Genomic DNA, 17,494 nt, shown 5'->3' with positions numbered 1-17,494 from the left:
TTCCAAAGGGGCAAGTCAGCGGAAGAAGCCACTAGTTCTATCCGGCCAAGAGTCACTGTTCCCCGGCCACTCTTGGCAGTAGGTCCCGGGGAGGAATAATGCCCATGGAAGTAGGAGCTCCTACTTCCAAAGGGGCAAGTCAGCGGGAGAAGCCACTTGGCCTATCCGGCCAAGAGTCACTGTTCCCCGGCCACTCTTGGCAGTAGGTCCCGGGGAGGAATAATGCCCATGGAAGTAGGAGCTCCTACTTCCAAAGGGGCAAGTCAGCGGGAGAAGCCACTAGTTCTATCCGGCCAAGAGTCACTGTTCCCCGGCTACACTTGGCAGTAGGTCCCGGGGAGGAATAATGCCCATGGAAGTAGGAGCTACTACCTCCAAAGGGTTAAGACACTTGGCTCTAAGTCCCCGAGAGGTATACTGCCCATGGGAGTAAGAGCTCCTACTTCCAAAGGGGCAAGTCAGCGGGAGAAGCCACTTGGCCTACCCGGCCAAGAGTCACTGTTCCCCGGCCACACTTGGCAGTAGGTCCCCGGGAAGAATAATGCCCATGGAAGTAGGAGCTCCTACTTCCAAAGGGGCAAGTCAGCGGGAGAAGCCACTTGGCCTACCCGGCCAAGAGTCACTGTTCCCCGGCCACACTTGGCAGTAGGTCCCGGGGAGGAATAATGCCCATGGAAGTAGGAGCTCCTACTTCCAAAGGGGCAAGTCAGCGGGAGAAGCCACTTGGCCTATCCGGCCACATGTCACTGTCCCCCGGCCACACTTGGCTGTAGGTCCCGGGGAGGAATAATGCCCATGGAAGTAGGAGCTCCTACTTCCAAAGGGGCAAGTCAGCGGAAGAAGCCACTAGTTCTATCCGGCCAAGAGTCACTGTTCCCCGGCCTTACTTGGCAGTAGGTCCCGGGGAGGAATAATGCCCATGGAAGTAGGAGCTCCTACTTCCAAAGGGGCAAGTCAGCGGGAGAAGCCACTTGGCCTATCCGGCCAAGAGTCACTGTTCCCCGGCCACACTTGGCAATAGGTCCCGGGGAGGAATAATGCCCATGGAAGTAGGAGCTCCTTCTTCCAAAGGGGCAAGTCAGCGGGAGAAGCCACTAGTTCTATCCGGCCAAGAGTCACTGTTCCCCGGCTACACTTGGCAGTAGGTCCCGGGGAGGAATAATGCCCATGGAAGTAGGAGCTACTACCTCCAAAGGGTGAAGACACTTGGCTCTAAGTCCCCGAGAGGTATACTGCCCATGGGAGTAAGAGCTCCTACTTCCAAAGGGGCAAGTCAGCGGGAGAAGCCACTTGGCCTACCCGGCCAAGAGTCACTGTTCCCCGGCCACACTTGGCAGTAGGTCCCGGGGAGGAATAATGCCCATGGAAGTAGGAGCTCCTACTTCCAAAGGGGCAAGTCAGCGGGAGAAGCCACTTGGCCTACCCGGCCAAGAGTCACTGTTCCCCGGCCACACTTGGCAGTAGGTCCCGGGGAGGAATAATGCCCATGGAAGTAGGAGCTCCTACTTCCAAAGGGGCAAGTCAGCGGGAGAAGCCACTTGGCCTATCCGGCCACATGTCACTGTCCCCCGGCCACACTTGGCTGTAGGTCCCGGGGAGGAATAATGCCCATGGAAGTAGGAGCTCCTACTTCCAAAGGGGCAAGTCAGCGGAAGAAGCCACTAGTTCTATCCGGCCAAGAGTCACTGTTCCCCGGCCTTACTTGGCAGTAGGTCCCGGGGAGGAATAATGCCCATGGAAGTAGGAGCTCCTACTTCCAAAGGGGCAAGTCAGCGGGAGAAGCCACTTGGCCTATCCGGCCAAGAGTCACTGTTCCCCGGCCACACTTGGCAATAGGTCCCGGGGAGGAATAATGCCCATGGAAGTAGGAGCTCCTTCTTCCAAAGGGGCAAGTCAGCGGGAGAAGCCACTAGTTCTATCCGGCCAAGAGTCACTGTTCCCCGGCTACACTTGGCAGTAGGTCCCGGGGAGGAATAATGCCCATGGAAGTAGGAGCTACTACCTCCAAAGGGTGAAGACACTTGGCTCTAAGTCCCCGAGAGGTATACTGCCCATGGGAGTAAGAGCTCCTACTTCCAAAGGGGCAAGTCAGCGGGAGAAGCCACTTGGCCTACCCGGCCAAGAGTCACTGTTCCCCGGCCACACTTGGCAGTAGGTCCCGGGGAGGAATAATGCCCATGGAAGTAGGAGCTCCTACTTCCAAAGGGGCAAGTCAGCGGGAGAAGCCACTTGGCCTACCCGGCCAAGAGTCACTGTTCCCCGGCCACACTTGGCAGTAGGTCCCGGGGAGGAATAATGCCCATGGAAGTAGGAGCTCCTACTTCCAAAGGGGCAAGTCAGCGGGAGAAGCCACTTGGCCTATCCGGCCACATGTCACTGTCCCCCGGCCACACTTGGCTGTAGGTCCCGGGGAGGAATAATGCCCATGGAAGTAGGAGCTCCTACTTCCAAAGGGGCAAGTCAGCGGAAGAAGCCACTAGTTCTATCCGGCCAAGAGTCACTGTTCCCCGGCCTTACTTGGCAGTAGGTCCCGGGGAGGAATAATGCCCATGGAAGTAGGAGCTCCTACTTCCAAAGGGGCAAGTCAGCGGGAGAAGCCACTTGGCCTATCCGGCCAAGAGTCACTGTTCCCCGGCCACACTTGGCAATAGGTCCCGGGAAGGAATAATGCCCATGGAAGTAGGAGCTCCTACTTCCAAAGGGGCAAGTCAGCGGGAGAAGCCACTAGTTCTATCCGGCCAAGAGTCACTGTTCCCCGGCCACACTTGGCAGTAGGTCCCGGGGAGGAATAATGCCCATGGAAGTAGGAGCTACCACCTCCAAAGGGTGAAGACACTTGGCTCTAAGTCCCCGAGAGGTATACTGCCCATGGGAGTAAGAGCTCCTACTTCCAAAGGGGCAAGTCAGCGGGAGAAGCCACTTGGCCTATCCGGCCAAGAGTCACTGTTCCCCGGCCACACTTGGCAGTAGGTCCCGGAGAGGAATAGTGCCCATGGAAGTAGGAGCTCCTACTTCCAAAGGGGCAAGTCAGCGGGAGAAGCCACTTGGCCTACACGGCCAAGAGTCACTGTTCCCCGGCCACACTTGGCAGTAGGTCCCGGGGAGGAATAATGCCCATGGAAGTAGGAGCTACTACCTCCAAAGGGGCAAGTCAGCGGGAGAAGCCACTTGGCCTATCCGGCCAAGAGTCACTGTTCCCCGGCCACTCTTGGCAGTAGGTCCCGGGGAGGAATAATGCCCATGGAAGTAGGAGCTCCTACCTCCAAAGGGGCAAGTCAGCGGGAGAAGCCACTTGGCCTACCCGGCCAAGAGTCACTGTTCCCCGGCCACACTTGGCAGTAGGTCCCGGGGAGGAATAATGCCCATGGAAGTAGGAGCTCCTACCTCCAAAGGGGCAAGTCAGCGGGAGAAGCCACTTGGCCTATCCGGCCAAGAGTCACTGTTCCCCGGCCACACTTGGCAGTAGGTCCCGGGGAGGAATAATGCCCATGGAAGTAAGAGCTCCTACTTCCAAAGGGGCAAGTCAGCGGGAGAAGCCACTTGGCCTATCCGGCCACATGTCACTGTCCCCCGGCCAAGCTTGGCTGTAGGTCCCGGGGAGGAATAATGCCCATGGAAGTAGGAGCTCCTACTTCCAAAGGGGCAAGTCAGCGGAAGAAGCCACTAGTTCTATCCGGCCAAGAGTCACTGTTCCCCGGCCACACTTGGCAGTAGGTCCCGGGGAGGAATAATGCCCATGGAAGTAGGAGCTCCTACTTCCAAAGGGGCAAGTCAGCGGGAGAAGCCACTTGGCCTATCCGGCCAAGAGTCACTGTTCCCCGGCCACACTTGGCAGTAGGTCCCGGGGAGGAATAATGCCCATGGAAGTAGGAGCTCCTACTTCCAAAGGGGCAAGTCAGCGGGAGAAGCCACTTGGCCTACCCGGCCAAGAGTCACTGTTCCCCGGCCACACTTGGCAGTAGGTCCCGGGGAGGAATAATGCCCATGGAAGTAGGAGCTCCTACCTCCAAAGGGGCAAGTCAGCGGGAGAAGCCACTTGGCCTATCCGGCCAAGAGTCACTGTTCCCCGGCCACACTTGGCAGTAGGTCCCGGGGAGGAATAATGCCCATGGAAGTAAGAGCTCCTACTTCCAAAGGGGCAAGTCAGCGGGAGAAGCCACTTGGCCTATCCGGCCACATGTCACTGTCCCCCGGCCAAGCTTGGCTGTAGGTCCCGGGGAGGAATAATGCCCATGGAAGTAGGAGCTCCTACTTCCAAAGGGGCAAGTCAGCGGAAGAAGCCACTAGTTCTATCCGGCCAAGAGTCACTGTTCCCCGGCCACACTTGGCAGTAGGTCCCGGGGAGGAATAATGCCCATGGAAGTAGGAGCTCCTACTTCCAAAGGGGCAAGTCAGCGGGAGAAGCCACTTGGCCTATCCGGCCAAGAGTCACTGTTCCCCGGCCACACTTGGCAGTAGGTCCCGGGGAGGAATAATGCCCATGGAAGTAGGAGCTCCTACTTCCAAAGGGGCAAGTCAGCGGGAGAAGCCACTAGTTCTATCCGGCCAAGAGTCACTGTTCCCCGGCAACACTTGGCAGTAGGTCCCGGGGAGGAATAATGCCCATGGAAGTAGGAGCTACCACCTCCAAAGGGTGAAGACACTTGGCTCTAAGTCCCCGAGAGGTATACTGCCCATGGGAGTAAGAGCTCCTACTTCCAAAGGGGCAAGTCAGCGGGAGAAGCCACTTGGCCTATCCGGCCAAGAGTCACTGTTCCCCGGCCACACTTGGCAGTAGGTCCCGGGGAGGAATAATGCCCATGGAAGTAGGAGCTCCTACTTCCAAAGGGGCAAGTCAGCGGGAGAAGCCACTTGGGCTATCCGGCCACATGTCACTGTCCCCCGGCCACACTTGGCAGTAGGTCCCGGGGAGGAATAATGCCCATGGAAGTAAGAGCTCCTACTTCCAAAGGGGCAAGTCAGCGGGAGAAGCCACTTGGCCTAACCGGCCACATGTCACTGTCCCCCGGCCACACTTGGCAGTAGGTCCCGGGGAGGAATAATGCCCATGGAAGTAAGAGCTCCTACTTCCAAAGGGGCAAGTCAGCGGGAGCAGCCACTTGGCCTATCCGGCCAAGAGTCACTGTTCCCCGGCCACACTTGGCAGTAGGTCCCGGGGAGGAATAATGCCCATGGAAGTAGGAGCTCCTACTTCCAAAGGGGCAAGTCAGCGGGAGCAGCCACTTGGCCTATCCGTCCAAGAGTCACTGTTCCCCGGCCACACTTGGCTGTAGGTCCCGGGGAGGAATAATGCCCATGGAAGTAAGAGCTCCTACTTCCAAAGGGGCAAGTCAGCGGGAGAAGCCACTTGGCCTATCCGGCCACATGTCACTGTCCCCCGGCCACACTTGGCAGTAGGTCCCGGGGGGGAATAATGCCCATGGAAGTAGGAGCTACTACCTCCAAAGAGTGAAGACACTTGGCTCTAAGTCCCCGAGAGGTATAGTGCCCATGGAAGTAAGAGCTCCTACTTCCAAAGGGGCAAGTCAGCGGGAGAAGCCACTTGGCCTATCCGGCCAAGAGTCACTGTTCCCCGGCCACACTTGGCAGTAGGTCCCGGAGAGGAATAATGCCCATGGAAGTAGGAGCTCCTACTTCCAAAGGGGCAAGTCAGCGGGAGAAGCCACTTGGCATATCCGGCCAAGAGTCACTGTTCCCCGGCCACACTTGGCAGTAGGTCCCGGGGAGGAATAATGCCCATGGAAGTAGGAGCTCCTACTTCCAAAGGGGCAAGTCAGCGGGAGAAGCCACTTGGCCTATCCGGCCACATGTCACTGTCCCCCGGCCACTCTTGGCAGTAGGTCCCGGGGAGGAATAATGCCCATGGAAGTAGGAGCTCCTACTTCCAAAGGGGCAAGTCAGCGGGAGAAGCCACTTGGCCTATCCGGCCACATGTCACTGTCCCCCGGCCACTCTTGGCAGTAGGTCCCGGGGAGGAATAATGCCCATGGAAGTAGGAGCTCCTACTTCCAAAGGGGCAAGTCAGCGGGAGAAGCCACTTGGCCTACCCAGGCAAGAGTCACTGTTCCCCGGCCACACTTGGCAGTAGGTCCCGGGGAGGAATAATGCCCATGGAAGTAGGAGCTCCTACTTCCAAAGGGGCAAGTCAGCGGGAGAAGCCACTTGGCCTACCCGGCCAAGAGTCACTGTTCCCCGGCCACACTTGGCAGTAGGTCCCGGGGAGGAATAATGCCCATGGAAGTAGGAGCTCCTACCTCCAAAGGGGCAAGTCAGCGGGAGAAGCCACTTGGCCTATCCGGCCAAGAGTCACTGTTCCCCGGCCACACTTGGCAGTAGGTCCCGGGGAGGAATAATGCCCATGGAAGTAAGAGCTCCTACTTCCAAAGGGGCAAGTCAGCGGGAGAAGCCACTTGGCCTATCCGGCCACATGTCACTGTCCCCCGGCCAAGCTTGGCTGTAGGTCCCGGGGAGGAATAATGCCCATGGAAGTAGGAGCTCCTACTTCCAAAGGGGCAAGTCAGCGGAAGAAGCCACTAGTTCTATCCGGCCAAGAGTCACTGTTCCCCGGCCACACTTGGCAGTAGGTCCCGGGGAGGAATAATGCCCATGGAAGTAGGAGCTCCTACTTCCAAAGGGGCAAGTCAGCGGGAGAAGCCACTTGGCCTATCCGGCCAAGAGTCACTGTTCCCCGGCCACACTTGGCAGTAGGTCCCGGGGAGGAATAATGCCCATGGAAGTAGGAGCTCCTACTTCCAAAGGGGCAAGTCAGCGGGAGAAGCCACTAGTTCTATCCGGCCAAGAGTCACTGTTCCCCGGCAACACTTGGCAGTAGGTCCCGGGGAGGAATAATGCCCATGGAAGTAGGAGCTACCACCTCCAAAGGGTGAAGACACTTGGCTCTAAGTCCCCGAGAGGTATACTGCCCATGGGAGTAAGAGCTCCTACTTCCAAAGGGGCAAGTCAGCGGGAGAAGCCACTTGGCCTATCCGGCCAAGAGTCACTGTTCCCCGGCCACACTTGGCAGTAGGTCCCGGGGAGGAATAATGCCCATGGAAGTAGGAGCTCCTACTTCCAAAGGGGCAAGTCAGCGGGAGAAGCCACTTGGGCTATCCGGCCACATGTCACTGTCCCCCGGCCACACTTGGCAGTAGGTCCCGGGGAGGAATAATGCCCATGGAAGTAAGAGCTCCTACTTCCAAAGGGGCAAGTCAGCGGGAGAAGCCACTTGGCCTAACCGGCCACATGTCACTGTCCCCCGGCCACACTTGGCAGTAGGTCCCGGGGAGGAATAATGCCCATGGAAGTAAGAGCTCCTACTTCCAAAGGGGCAAGTCAGCGGGAGCAGCCACTTGGCCTATCCGGCCAAGAGTCACTGTTCCCCGGCCACACTTGGCAGTAGGTCCCGGGGAGGAATAATGCCCATGGAAGTAGGAGCTCCTACTTCCAAAGGGGCAAGTCAGCGGGAGCAGCCACTTGGCCTATCCGTCCAAGAGTCACTGTTCCCCGGCCACACTTGGCTGTAGGTCCCGGGGAGGAATAATGCCCATGGAAGTAAGAGCTCCTACTTCCAAAGGGGCAAGTCAGCGGGAGAAGCCACTTGGCCTATCCGGCCACATGTCACTGTCCCCCGGCCACACTTGGCAGTAGGTCCCGGGGGGGAATAATGCCCATGGAAGTAGGAGCTACTACCTCCAAAGAGTGAAGACACTTGGCTCTAAGTCCCCGAGAGGTATAGTGCCCATGGAAGTAAGAGCTCCTACTTCCAAAGGGGCAAGTCAGCGGGAGAAGCCACTTGGCCTATCCGGCCAAGAGTCACTGTTCCCCGGCCACACTTGGCAGTAGGTCCCGGAGAGGAATAATGCCCATGGAAGTAGGAGCTCCTACTTCCAAAGGGGCAAGTCAGCGGGAGAAGCCACTTGGCATATCCGGCCAAGAGTCACTGTTCCCCGGCCACACTTGGCAGTAGGTCCCGGGGAGGAATAATGCCCATGGAAGTAGGAGCTCCTACTTCCAAAGGGGCAAGTCAGCGGGAGAAGCCACTTGGCCTATCCGGCCACATGTCACTGTCCCCCGGCCACTCTTGGCAGTAGGTCCCGGGGAGGAATAATGCCCATGGAAGTAGGAGCTCCTACTTCCAAAGGGGCAAGTCAGCGGGAGAAGCCACTTGGCCTATCCGGCCACATGTCACTGTCCCCCGGCCACTCTTGGCAGTAGGTCCCGGGGAGGAATAATGCCCATGGAAGTAGGAGCTCCTACTTCCAAAGGGGCAAGTCAGCGGGAGAAGCCACTTGGCCTACCCAGGCAAGAGTCACTGTTCCCCGGCCACACTTGGCAGTAGGTCCCGGGGAGGAATAATGCCCATGGAAGTAGGAGCTCCTACTTCCAAAGGGTCAAGTCAGCGGGAGAAGCCACTTGGCCTATCCGGCCAAGAGTCACTGTTCCCCGGCCACACTTGGCAGTAGGTCCCGGGGAGGAATAATGCCCATGGAAGTAGGAGCTCCTACTTCCAAAGGGGCAAGTCAGCGGGAGAAGCCACTTGGCCTATCCGAACAAGAGTCACTGTTCCCCGGCCACACTTGGCAGGAGGTCCCGGGGAGGAATAATGCCCATGGAAGTAGGAGCTACTACCTCCAAAGGGTGAAGACACTTGGCTCTAAGTCCCCGAGAGGTATAGTGCCCATGGAAGTAGGAGCTCCTACTTCCAAAGGGGCAAGTCAGCGGGAGAAGCAACTTGGCCTATCCGGCCAAGAGTCACTGTTCCCCGGCCACACTTGGCAGGAGGTCCCGGGGAGGAATAATGCCCATGGAAGTAGGAGCTCCTACTTCCAAAGGGTCAAGTCAGCGGGAGAAGCCACTTGGCCTATCCGGCCAAGAGTCACTGTTCCCCGGCCACACTTGGCAGTAGGTCCCGGGGAGGAATAATGCCCATGGAAGTAGGAGCTCCTACTTCCAAAGGGGAAAGTAAGCGGGAGAAGCCACTTGGCCTATCCGGCCAAGAGTCACTGTTCCCCGGCCACACTTGGCAGTAGGTCCCGGGGAGGAATAATGCCCATGGAAGTAGGAGCTCCTACTTCCAAAGGGGCAAGTCAGCGGGAGAAGCCACTTGGCCTATCCGGCCAAGAGTCACTGTTCCCCGGCCACACTTGGCAGGAGGTCCCGGGGAGGAATAATGCCCATGGAAGTAGGAGCTCCTACTTCCAAAGGGGCAAGTCAGCGGGAGAAGCCACTTGGGCTATCCGGCCACATGTCACTGTCCCCCGGCAACACTTGGCAGTAGGTCCCGGGGAGGAATAATGCCCATGGAAGTAAGAGCTCCTACTTCCAAAGGGGCAAGTCAGCGGGAGAAGCCACTTGGCCTATCCGGCCACATGTCACTGTTCCCCGGCCACACTTGGCAGTAGGTCCCGGGGAGGAATAATGCCCATGGAAGTAGGAGCTCCTACTTCCAAAGGGGCAAGTCAGCGGGAGAAGCCACTTGGCCTGCCCGGCCAAGAGTCACTGTTCCCCGGCCACACTTGGCAGTAGGTCCCGGGGAGGAATAATGCCCATGGAAGTAGGAGCTCCTACTTCCAAAGGGGCAAGTCAGCGGGAGAAGCCACTTGGCCTATCCGGCCAAGAGTCACTGTCCCCCGGCCACACTTGGCAGTAGGTCCCGGGGAGGAATAATGCCCATGGAAGTAGGAGCTCCTACTTCCAAAGGGGCAAGTCAGCGGGAGAAGCCACTTCGCCTACCCGGCCAAGTGTCACTGTCCCCCGGCCAGACTTGGCGGCAAGTCCCGGGGAGGAATAATGCCCATGGAAGTAGGAGCTCACTTGGCTCTAAGTCTTCGAGAGGTATAATGCCCATGGAAGTAAGAGCTCCTACTTCCAAAGGGGCAAGTCAGCGGGAGAAGCCACTTCGCCTACCCGGCCAAGTGTCACTGTCCCCCGGCCAGACTTGGCGGCAAGTCCCGGGGAGGAATAATGCCCATGGAAGTAGGAGCTCCTACTTCCGAAGGGGCAAGTCAGCGGGAGAAGCCACTTCGCCTACCCGGCCAAGTGTCACTGTCCCCCGGCCAGACTTGGCGGCAAGTCCCGGGGAGGAATAATGCCCATGGAAGTAGGAGCTCACTTGGCTCTAAGTCTTCGAGAGGTATAATGCCCATGGAAGTAAGAGCTCCTACTTCCAAAGGGGCAAGTCAGCGGGAGAAGCCACTTCGCCTACCCGGCCAAGTGTCACTGTCCCCCGGCCAGACTTGGCGGCAAGTCCCGGGGAGGAATAATGCCCATGGAAGTAGGAGCTCCTACTTCCAAAGGGGCAAGTCAGCGGGAGAAGCCACTTGGCCTATCCGGCCAAGAGTCACTGTTCCCCGGCCACACTTGGCAGGAGGTCCCGGGGAGGAATAATGCCCATGGAAGTAGGAGCTCCTACTTCCAAAGGGGCAAGTCAGCGGGAGAAGCCACTTGGCCTATCCGGCCAAGAGTCACTGTTCCCCGGCCACACTTGGCAGTAGGTCCCGGGGAGGAATAATGCCCATGGAAGTAGGAGCTCCTACTTCCAAAGGGGCAAGTCAGCGGGAGAAGCCACTTGGCCTAACCGGCCAAGAGTCACTGTTCCCCGGCCACACTTGGCAGTAGGTCCCGGGGAGGAATAATGCCCATGGAAGTAGGAGCTCCTACTTCCAAAGGGGCAAGTCAGCGGGAGAAGCCACTTGGCCTATCCGGCCACATGTCACTGTTCCCCGGCCACACTTGGCAGTAGGTCCCGGGGAGGAATAATGCCCATGGAAGTAGGAGCTCCTACTTCCAAAGGGGCAAGTCAGCGGGAGAAGCCACTAGTTCTATCCGGCCAAGAGTCACTGTTCCCCGGCCACACTTGGCAGTAGGTCCCGGGGAGGAATAATGCCCATGGAAGTAGGAGCTCACTTGGCTCTAAGTCTTCGAGAGGTATAATGCCCATGGAAGTAAGAGCTCCTACTTCCAAAGGGGCAAGTCAGCGGGAGAAGCCACTTCGCCTACCCGGCCAAGTGTCACTGTCCCCCGGCCAGACTTGGCGGCAAGTCCCGGGGAGGAATAATGCCCATGGAAGTAGGAGCTCCTACTTCCAAAGGGGCAAGTCAGCGGGAGAAGCCACTTCGCCTACCCGGCCAAGTGTCACTGTCCCCCGGCCAGACTTGGCGGCAAGTCCCGGGGAGGAATAATGCCCATGGAAGTAGGAGCTCCTACTTCCAAAGGGGCAAGTCAGCGGGAGAAGCCACTTCGCCTACCCGGCCAAGTGTCACTGTCCCCCGGCCAGACTTGGCGGCAAGTCCCGGGGAGGAATAATGCCCATGGAAGTAGGAGCTCACTTGGCTCTAAGTCTTCGAGAGGTATAATGCCCATGGAAGTAAGAGCTCCTACTTCCAAAGGGGCAAGTCAGCGGGAGAAGCCACTTCGCCTACCCGGCCAAGTGTCACTGTCCCCCGGCCAGACTTGGCGGCAAGTCCCGGGGAGGAATAATGCCCATGGAAGTAGGAGCTCCTACTTCCAAAGGGGCAAGTCAGCGGGAGAAGCCACTTCGCCTACCCGGCCAAGTGTCACTGTCCCCCGGCCAGACTTGGCGGCAAGTCCCGGGGAGGAATAATGCCCATGGAAGTAGGAGCTCCTACTTCCAAAGGGGCAAGTCAGCGGGAGAAGCCACTTCGCCTACCCGGCCAAGTGTCACTGTCCCCCGGCCAGACTTGGCGGCAAGTCCCGGGGAGGAATAATGCCCATGGAAGTAGGAGCTCCTACTTCCAAAGGGGCAAGTCAGCGGGAGAAGCCACTTCGCCTACCCGGCCAAGTGTCACTGTCCCCCGGCCAGACTTGGCGGCAAGTCCCGGGGAGGAATAATGCCCATGGAAGTAGGAGCTCCTACTTCCAAAGGGGCAAGTCAGCGGGAGAAGCCACTTCGCCTACCCGGCCAAGTGTCACTGTCCCCCGGCCAGACTTGGCGGCAAGTCCCGGGGAGGAATAATGCCCATGGAAGTAGGAGCTCCTACTTCCAAAGGGGCAAGTCAGCGGGAGAAGCCACTTCGCCTACCCGGCCAAGTGTCACTGTCCCCCGGCCAGACTTGGCGGCAACTCCCGGGGAGGAATAATGCCCATGGAAGTAGGAGCTCACTTGGCTCTAAGTCTTCGAGAGGTATAATGCCCATGGAAGTAAGAGCTCCTACTTCCAAAGGGGCAAGTCAGCGGGAGAAGCCACTTCGCCTACCCGGCCAAGTGTCACTGTCCCCCGGCCAGACTTGGCGGCAAGTCCCGGGGAGGAATAATGCCCCATGGAGCTCGGGCAGACTAGAAGTAACCTCGTCTGCCCGCTGGAGGGCGCCCTTCCCGGAGCGGAGGGGACCCCCTTGGCCACAAAGTGCAAGCCGAGTTTGGAGCTCGAAACCCGGCCACGCTTGGTCGTAGGTCCCGGTGAGGAACATGGCCATGGAAGTCGGAGCTCAAACCTCCAAATTGACCTCAGCGGGAGCACTTGCTGAGGCTGCCCGGGCATGGGTTACTGTTCCCCGGGCACACTTGGTCGTAGGTCCAAGTGTGGAACGTGTCCATGGAAGTTGAAGTGAAGAGAACCGCGAAAGGGAGTTTTTGCGCGAAGCCGCGGCCGAGGAGGGCTCACCGATCCCGGCGTGATTTCTGCCAGGCCCGGTACCCAAACCGAACTCCGCATGGTGGCTGGATCCGCGACCCTGGAACCCTGGGCCGGGAGCCTAGGGGCGAGAGGGGCCCCATGGAGCTCGGGCAGACTAGAAGTACCCTCGTCTGCCCGCTGGAGGGCGCCCTTCCCGGAGCGGAGGGGACCCCCCAAGCGACCAAGTGCAAGCCGAGTTTGGAGCTCGAAACCCGGCCACACTTGGTAGTATGTCCCGGTGAGGAACATGCCCATGGAAGTAAGAGCTCAGCGGGAGCAGCCACTCAGGCTACCCGGGAATGTGTCACTGTCCCCCGGCCAAGACTTGGCGGCAAGTCCCGGGGAGGAATAGTTCCCATGGAAGTAGCTCAGCGGGAGCAGCCACTCAGGCTACCCGGGAATGTGTCACTGTCCCCCGGCCAGACTTGGCGGCAGGTCCCGGGGAGGAATAGTGCTCATGGAAGTAGCTCAGCGGGAGCAGCCACTCAGGCTACCCGGGAATGTGTCACTGTCCCCCGGCCAGACTTGGCGGCAGGTCCCGGGGAGGAATAGTGCTCATGGAAGTAGCTCAGCGGGAGCAGCCACTCAGGCTACCCGGGAATGTGTCACTGTCCCTCGGCCACACTTGGTCGTTGATTCCTGATGAGGAACATGCCCATGGCACTAAAGAGTGCAGCGGGAGCAGCCGCTCAGGCTACCCGGGAATGTGTCACTGTCCCCCGGCCAGACTTGGCGGCAGGTCCCGGGGAGGAATAGTGCCCATGGAAGTCGGAGCTCCAACCTCCAAGTTGACCTCAGCGGGAGCAGCCGCTGAGGCTACCCGGGCATGGGTGACTGTTCCCCGGCCACACTTGGTCGGAGGTCCCGGTGTGGAACATGCCCATGGAAGTTGAAGGGAAGAGAACCGCGAAAGGGAGTTTGGAGGCTGAGCCGCGGCCGAGGAGGTCTCACCGATCCCGGCGTGATTCCAGCCAGGCCCGGTACCCTATACCGAACTCGACAGGGTGGCTGTATCCGGGACCCTGGAACCCTGGGCGGGGAGCCTAGGGGCGAGAGGGGCCCCATGGAGCTCGGGCAGACTAGAAGTACCCTCGTCTGCCCGCTGGAGGGCGCCCTTCCCGGAGCGGAGGGGACCCCCAAGCGACCAAGTGCAAGCCGAGTTTGGAGCTCGAAACCCGGCCACACTTGGTAGTATGTCCCGGTGAGGAACATGCCCATGGAAGTAAGAGCTCAGCGGGAGCAGCCACTCAGGCTACCCGGCAATGTGTCACTGTCCCCCGGCCAAGACTTGGCGGCAAGTCCCGGGGAGGAATAGTGCCCATGGAAGTAGCTCAGCGGGAGCAGCCGCTCAGGCTACCCGGGAATGTGTCACTGTCCCCCGGCCAGACTTGGCGGCAGGTCCCGGGGAGGAATAGTGCTCATGGAAGTAGCTCAGCGGGAGCAGCCACTCAGGCTACCCGGGAATGTGTCACTGTCCCTGGGCCACACTTGGTCGTTGGTTCCTGATGAGGAACATGCCCATGGAAGTAAGAGTTCAGCGGGAGAAGCCGCTCAGGCTACCCGGGAATGTGTCACTGTCCCCCGGCCAGACTTGGCGGCAGGTCCCGGGGAGGAATAGTGCCCATGGAAGTCGGAGCTCCAACCTCCAAGTTGACCTCAGCGGGAGCACTTGCTGAGGCTACCCGGGCATGGGCGACTGTTCCCCGGCCACACTTGGTCGGAGGTCCCGGTGTGGAACATGCCCATGGAAGTTGAAGGGAAGAGAACCGCGAAAGGGAGTTTGGAGGCTGAGCCGCGGCCGAGGAGGTCTCACCGATCCCGGCGTGATTCCAGCCAGGCCCGGTACCCTATACCGAACTCGGCAGGGTGGCTGTATCCGGGACCCTGGAACCCTGGGCGGGGAGCCTAGGGGCGAGAGGGGCCCCATGGAGCTCGGGCAGACTAGAAGTACCCTCGTCTGCCCGCTGGAGGGCGCCCTTCCCGGAGCGGAGGGGACCCCCAAGCGACCAAGTGCAAGCCGAGTTTGGAGCTCGAAACCCGGCCACACTTGGTAGTATGTCCCGGTGAGGAACATGCCCATGGAAGTAAGAGCTCAGCGGGAGCAGCCACTCAGGCTACCCGGGAATGTGTCACTGTCCCCCGGCCAAGACTTGGCGGCAAGTCCCGGGGAGGAATAGTGCCCATGGAAGTAGCTCAGCGGGAGCAGCCGCTCAGGCTACCCGGGAATGTGTCACTGTCCCCCGGCCAGACTTGGCGGCAGGTCCCGGGGAGGAATAGTGCTCATGGAAGTAGCTCAGCGGGAGCAGCTGCTGAAGATACCCGGGAATGTGTCACTGTCCCTGGGCCACACTTGGTCGTTGGTTCCTGATGAGGAACATGCCCATGGAAGTAAGAGTTCAGCGGGAGAAGCCGCTCAGGCTACCCGGGAATGTGTCACTGTCCCCCGGCCAGACTTGGCGGCAGGTCCCGGGGAGGAATAGTGCCCATGGAAGTCGGAGCTCCAACCTCCAAGTTGACCTCAGCGGGAGCACTTGCTGAGGCTACCCGGGCATGGGCGACTGTTCCCCGGCCACACTTGGTCGGAGGTCCCGGTGTGGAACATGCCCATGGAAGTTGAAGGGAAGAGAACCGCGAAAGGGAGTTTGGAGGCTGAGCCGCGGCCGAGGAGGTCTCACCGATCCCGGCGTGATTCCAGCCAGGCCCGGTACCCTATACCGAACTCGGCAGGGTGGCTGTATCCGGGACCCTGGAACCCTGGGCGGGGAGCCTAGGGGCGAGAGGGGCCCCATGGAGCTCGGGCAGACTAGAAGTACCCTCGTCTGCCCGCTGGAGGGCGCCCTTCCCGGAGCGGAGGGGACCCCCCAAGCGACCAAGTGCAAGCCGAGTTTGGAGCTCGAAACCCGGCCACACTTGGTAGTATGTCCCGGTGAGGAACATGCCCATGGAAGTAAGAGCTCAGCGGGAGCAGCCACTCAGGCTACCCGGGAATGTGTCACTGTCCCCCGGCCAAGACTTGGCGGCAAGTCCCGGGGAGGAATAGTGCCCATGGAAGTAGCTCAGCGGGAGCAGCCGCTCAGGCTACCCGGGAATGTGTCACTGTCCCTGGGCCACACTTGGTCGTTGGTTCCTGATGAGGAACATGCCCATGGAAGTAAGAGTTCAGCGGGAGCAGCCGCTCAGGGCTACCCGGGAATGTGTCACTGTCCCCCGGCCAGACTTGGCGGCAGGTCCCGGGGAGGAATAGTGCCCATGGAAGTCGGAGCTCCAACCTCCAAGTTGACCTCAGCGGGAGCAGCCGCTGAGGCTACCCGGGCATGGGTGACTGTTCCCCGGCCACACTTGGTCGGAGGTCCCGGTGTGGAACATGCCCATGGAAGTTGAAGGGAAGAGAACCGCGAAAGGGAGTTTGGAGGCTGAGCCGCGGCCGAGGAGGTCTCACCGATCCCGGCGTGATTCCAGCCAGGCCCGGTACCCTATACCGAACTCGGCAGGGTGGCTTTATCCGGGACCCTGGAACCCTGGGCGGGGAGCCTAGGGGCGAGAGGGGCCCCATGGAGCTCGGGCAGACTAGAAGTACCCTCGTCTGCCCGCTGGAGGGCGCCCTTCCCGGAGCGGAGGGGACCCCCAAGCGACCAAGTGCAAGCCGAGTTTGGAGCTCGAAACCCGGCCACACTTGGTAGTATGTCCCGGTGAGGAACATGCCCATGGAAGTAAGAGCTCAGCGGGAGCAGCCACTCAGGCTACCCGGGAATGTGTCACTGTCCCCCGGCCAAGACTTGGCGGCAAGTCCCGGGGAGGAATAGTGCCCATGGAAGTAGCTCAGCGGGAGCAGCCGCTCAGGCTACCCGGGAATGTGTCACTGTCCCCCGGCCAGACTTGGCGGCAGGTCCCGGGGAGGAATAGTGCTCATGGAAGTAGCTCAGCGGGAGCAGCTGCTGAAGATACCCGGGAATGTGTCACTGTCCCTGGGCCACACTTGGTCGTTGGTTCCTGATGAGGAACATGCCCATGGAAGTAAGAGTTCAGCGGGAGAAGCCGCTCAGGCTACCCAGGAATGTGTCACTGTCCCCCGGCCAGACTTGGCGGCAGGTCCCGGGGAGGAATAGTGCCCATGGAAGTCGGAGCTCCAACCTCCAAGTTGACCTCAGCGGGAGCACTTGCTGAGGCTACCCGGGCATGGGCGACTGTTCCCCGGCCACACTTGGTCGGAGGTCCCGGTGTGGAACATGCCCATGGAAGTTGAAGGGAAGAGAACCGCGAAAGGGAGTTTGGAGGCTGAGCCGCGGCCGAGGAGGTCTCACCGATCCCGGCGTGATTCCAGCCAGGCCCGGTACCCTATACCGAACTCGGCAGGGTGGCTTTATCCGGGACCCTGGAACCCTGGGCGGGGAGCCTAGGGGCGAGAGGGGCCCCATGGAGCTCGGGCAGACTAGAAGTACCCTCGTCTGCCCGCTGGAGGGCGCCCTTCCCGGAGCGGAGGGGACCCCCCAAGCGACCAAGTGCAAGCCGAGTTTGGAGCTCGAAACCCGGCCACACTTGGTAGTTGGTCCCGGTGAGGAACATGCCCATGGAAGTAAGAGCTCAGCGGGAGCAGCCACTCAGGCTACCCGGGAATGTGTCACTGTCCCCCGGCCAAGACTTGGCGGCAAGTCCCGGGGAGGAATAGTGCCCATGGAAGTAGCTCAGCGGGAGCAGCCACTCAGGCTACCCGGGAATGTGTCACTGTCCCTCGGCCACACTTGGTCGTAGGTCCCGGTGAGGAACATGCCCATGGAAGTCGGAGCTCCAACCTCCAACCGGGTGAAGCCTCCGAGAGCTAGCCGGGAATAGGGCGCCAATCCCGGCTACCGCCCTCCAGGC

Source organism: Engystomops pustulosus, unplaced genomic scaffold (assembly GCF_040894005.1).
Source record: "Engystomops pustulosus unplaced genomic scaffold, aEngPut4.maternal MAT_SCAFFOLD_144, whole genome shotgun sequence".
NCBI lineage: Eukaryota > Metazoa > Chordata > Amphibia > Anura > Leptodactylidae > Engystomops > Engystomops pustulosus.
This window is presented reverse-complemented; position numbering follows the sequence as displayed.